This window comes from Hordeum vulgare, chromosome 3H, assembly GCF_904849725.1.
Source record: "Hordeum vulgare subsp. vulgare chromosome 3H, MorexV3_pseudomolecules_assembly, whole genome shotgun sequence".
In the NCBI taxonomy this organism is placed as follows: Eukaryota; Viridiplantae; Streptophyta; class Magnoliopsida; order Poales; family Poaceae; genus Hordeum; species Hordeum vulgare.
Window position 1 is genome coordinate 272,393,258 of NC_058520.1, and position 5,568 is coordinate 272,398,825.

Genomic DNA, 5,568 nt, shown 5'->3' on the forward strand with positions numbered 1-5,568 from the left:
CATCGAGTTGTACGTGTGCTGAACGCGGAGGTGTCGTCCGTTCGGTGCTAGACCGGGATGGGTCATGGGACAACGGCGATTCGGATCGCGAAGACGTTCCATTACATCAACTGTGTTTCTTAATGCTTCCCGCTTCGCGATATACAAGGGTATGTAGATCCGATATCCCTCTCATACATGATCATAACCATGATAGGTCTTCGTGTGCATAGGAATTTTTTTTGTTTCCCATGCAACGTTCCCTAACTGTGGCATCATGAGCTAGGTTCATGCGTAGATGAAATCTCGAGTAGAACACAAAAGAGTTTGTGGGTGTTGATGTTCAATTTGCTGCCCTCCTTAGTCTTTTCTTGATTCGGCGGTATTGTTGGATTGAAGCAGCCCGGACCAACCTTACTCGTACGCTTACGAGAGACCGGTTTCATCGACTGACATGCAACTTGTTGCATAAAGATGACTGGCGGGTGTCTGTTTCTTCAACTTTAGTTGAATCGGATTTGACCGAGGCGGCCCTTGGAGAAGGTTAAATAGCAATTTTCATATCACTGTTGTGGATTTGCGTAAGTAAGATGCGGTCATACTAGATACCCATAGCAGCCACATAAAACATGCAACAACAAATTAGAGGACGTCTAACATGTTTTTGCAGGGTATGCATGTGATGTTATATGGCCAAAGACATGATGTGATATATTGGATGTATGAGATGATCGTGTTGTAATAGTTAAATATCGACTTCCACGTCGATGCTACGCAACCGGCAGGAGTCATAGGGTTGTCTTTATACTAACGTTTGTGCTTGCAGATGCGTTTACTATATTGCTAGGTAGTAGATTTAGTAGTAATAGCATAGATAACACGAAAACCTTGATGGCGGCACAATGATGGAGATCATTGTGTGGTGTCCGTGACGATGAAGATCATGTCGGTGCTTTGATGATGGAGATCAAGAAGCACAAGATCATGGCCATATCATGTCACTTATGATTTGCATGTGATGTTAATCCTTTTATGCACCTTATTTTGCATAGAACGACGGTAGCATTATAAGGCGATTCCTCACTAAAATTTCAAAACAAAATTGTGTTCTCCCCGACTATGCACCATTGCGACAGTTCGTTGTTTCGAGACACCACGTGATGATCGGGTGTGATAGACTCAACGTTCACATACAACGGGTGCAAAACAGGTGCACACGCGGAACACTCGGGTTGAACTTGACAAGCCTAGCATGTATAGACATGGCCTTAGAACACAAGAGATTGAAAGGTCGAGCATGAATCATATAGGAGTTATGATCAACATGGAGATGTTCACCACTGAAACTATACTCAACTCTCGTGATGATCGGACTTGAGTTAGTGAATTTGGATCATGCGACACTCGAATGACTAGAGCGATGTCTATTTTGAGTGGGATATTATTAGTAATATTATTAACTAAACTCAATTGTCTCAAACATAGTCTAAGTAATCTTTAGAAAATTTTATGTTGTAGATCAATGGCTCGCGCACTAGCAACCCTGAAGTTCAATACGTTCCTAGAGAAAGCTAGACTCGAAGATGATGGTACCAACTTTGTTTACTGGGCTCGAAATCTGAGGCTTATCCTCCAAGCTGGGCAAAATAATTATGTCCTTGATGCAGCGCTAGGAGATGAACCACCCGCTACGGCTGACCAAGATGTTTTGAACGCTTGGCAAGCTCGTAAGGATGACTACTCACTAGTTCAATGTGCAGTTTTGTCTGGCTTAGAACCGGAACTTTAAAGAAGTTTTGAACGTCATGGAGCATATGAGATGTTCCAGGAGTTGAAGTTTATCTTTGAGAAGAATGCCCGGATCGAGAGGTATGAGACCTCCGATAAATTCTATGCTTGCAAAATGGAGGAGAATTCGTTTGTCAGTGAACATGTGCTCAAAATATCTGGGTACTCAAACCGTCTAGCTGAATTGGGGATCGCTCTCCCACAAGAAGCTATCACTGACAGAATTCTTCAATCACTGCCACCTAGCTACAAGAGCTCCGTGTTGAACTATAACATGCAAGGGATGAATAAGTCACCCGGCGAGTTATTTGCGATGCTGAAAGTCGTTGAGTCAGAAATCCAGAAAGAACATCAAGTGTTGATGGTCAATAAGACCACTAGTTTCAAGAAGAACGACAAAGGCAAGAAGGGTAACTCCAAGAAGAGTGGCAAAGCTGTTGCCCCTCCGACGGATAAACCCAAGGCTCGGCCTAAGCCGGAAACTGAGTGCTATTATTGCAAGGGGACTGGTCACTGGAAGCGCAACTGCCCCAAGTATCTGGCCGATAATAAGGCGTCCAACACCAAACAAGGTATATATGATATACATGTTATTGATGTGTACCTCACCAACTCTCGTACTAGTGTCTGGTATTTGATACTGGTTTTGTTGCTCACATTTGCAACTCGAAACAGGAACTGGGGAATAAACAAAGGTTGGCGAAGGATAAAGTGATGATGCGCATGGGAAATTGTTCCAAGGATGATGCGATCATCGTCGGCACGGTCTCACTTCAGTTACCATGGGGATTCGTTATGAACTTAAATAATTGTTATTTAGTGCATGTGTTGAGCATGAACATTATACCTGGATCTTGTTTATTGCGAGACGGTTACTCATTTAAGTCTGAGAATAATGATTGTTCTATTTATATGAGTAATATATTTTATGGTCATGCACCCAATGTGAGGGGTTTGTTCATATTGAATCTCGATTGTGATGACACGCATATCCATAACATTGAGACCAAAAGATGTAGAGTTAACAATGATAACTCCACTTTCTTGTGGCACTGTCGTTAGGTCATATTGGTGTTAAGCGCATGAAGAAACTCCATGCTGATGGACTTTTGGAGTCACTTGATTTTTGAATCACTTGACACATGCGAACCATGCCTCATGGGCAAGGTGACTAAGACTCTGTTCTCTGGAACAATGGAGCGTGCGAGTGACTTATTGGAGATCGTACATACTGATGTGTTCGGACCAATGAGCATAGAGGCGCGCGATGGATATCGTTATTTTCTCACCTTCACTGACGATTTGAGTAGGTATGTCTATATCTACTTGATGAAGCACAAGTCTGAAACGTTTGAAAAGTTTAAACAATTTCAGAGTAAAGTTGAAAATCATCATAGCAAGAAGATCAAATTCCTACGATCTGATCGAGGAGGAGAATATATGAGTTACGTGTTTGGTGCTTACTTAAGACAAGGTGGAATTGTTTCACAGTTGACACCGCCTGGAACACCACAGCGTAATGGTGTGTCCGAACATCGTAATCGTACTTTGCAAGATATGGTGTGATCTATGATGTCTCTTACCAATTTGTGATAACCCACAAGTATAGGGGATCGCAACAGTTTTCGAGGGTAGAGTATTCAACCCAAATTTGTTGATTCGACACAAGGGGAAGCCAAAGAATATTCTCGAGTATTAGCAGTTGAGTTGTCAATTCAATCACACCTGAAAGACTTAGTATCTGCAGCAAAGTTTCAGTATCAAAGTAGTGTGATAGCAACACTAGCAAAGGTAACAGTAGTAACAGTGACAACAGTAGCAGTAACAGTAGCAGCAGTGACAGTAGTAGTGACAAAGTAATCATAGCAAGGACCAGTAGGAAAAGACTCGTAGGCATTGGATCAGTGATGGATAATTATGTCGGATGACATTCATCATGTAACAGTTATAACATGGGGAGATATGTAACTAGCTCTAGTTCGTCAATGTAATGTAGGCATGCATTCCGTATATAGTTATACGTGCTTATGAAAAGAACTTGCATGACATCTATTGTCCATCCCTCCTATGGCAGCGGGGTCCTAATGGAAACTACGGGATATTAAGGTTCTCCTTTTAATAGAGAACCGGAACAAAGCATTAGCACATAGTGAATACATGAACTCCTCATACTATGCTCATCTCCCGGAGTGGTTCCGGCTATTGTCACTCCGCGGTTGCCGGGTCATAACACATAGTAGGTGACTACAACTTGCAAGATAGGATCAAGAACACACATATATTGACGAGAACATAATAGGTTCAGATCTGAAATCATGGCACTCGGGCCCTAGTGACAAGCTTTAAGCATAGCAACGTAGTAGCAACATCAATCTCAAAACATAGTGGATACTAGGGATCAATCCCCATCAAAACTAACTCGATTACATGATAGATCTCATCCAACCCATCACCGTCCAGCAAGCCTACGATGAGATTAGTCACGAACGGTGAAGACCATCATGGAATTGGTGATGAAGGAAGGTTGGTGATGACGATGGCGACGATCTCCCCTCTTCGGAGCCCAAAACGGACTCCAGATCTGCCCTCCAAAGGAAGAACTGGTGGTGGCGGCACCTCCATATCGTAAAACGCGATGAACTCTTCTCCTTGATTTTTTTCGGTCGAAGGAGAATACATAGAGCTGGAATTGGAGGCGGCGGAGCCCCGACGGGCTCACAAGCCTGCCAAGCCCGGCCAAGGGGGCGGGCCTGGTGGGCTTGTGAGCTCCTGGCTCCGTCCCTCCAGTTGATTCTTGTGCCATTATTTTTTTATATATTCCACAAAAATTCCTCGTAAATTTCCAGGTCATTCCAAGAACTTTTATTTCTGCGCAAAAACAACACCATGGCAATTCTGCTGAAAACAGCGTCAGTCCAGGTTAGTTCTATTCAAACCATGCAAATTAGAGACCAAAACAAGGGCAAAAGAGTTTGGAAAAGTAGATACGACGGAGACGTATCAATTTGCCATTATCATTTTGGGGTCATGCATTAGAGACAGCTGTATTCACTTTAAATAGGGCACCATCAAAATCCATTGAGACGACACCATATGAGCTATGGTATGGCAAGAAGCCAAAGTTGTCGTTTCTTAAAGTTTGGGGATGTGATGCTTATGTCAAAAAGCTTCAGCGTCAAAAGCTGGAACCCAAAGCGGAAAAGTGTGTCTTCATAGGTTACCCAAAAGCGATAGTTGGGTATACATCCTATCTCAGATCCGAGGGCAAAGTGTTTGTCACTGAGAACGAAGCTTTTCTTGAGAAATAGTTTCTCTCGAAAGAATTGAGTGGGAGGAAGATAGAACTTGATGAGGTTACAAAACCTCTGCTTCAACAAGATGGTGGCGCATGGTAGAAAGAAATTTCAGTCGAGACAACACCAGTTGAAGAGGAAGCTAATGATGATGATCATGAAGCTTCAAATCAAGTTACTGTCGGACCTCGCAGGTCGACAAGAGCACGTACTGCTCCAGAGTGGTACGGGAATCATGTATTGTCTATCATGTTGTTGGACAACAATGGTCCTGCAAATTATTGAGAAGCAATGGTGGGCCCAGATTCCAACAGATGGTTAGAAGCCATGAAATCCGAGATAGGATCTATGTATGAAAACAAAGTGTGGACTTTGGAAGTATTACCTGAAGGCCGCAAGGCTATTCAGAACAAATGGATCTTTAAGAAGAAGATGAACGCGGACGGTAATGTGACCGTTTATAAAGTTCGACTTGTGGCAAAGGATTTTTCACAAGTTCAAGGAGTTG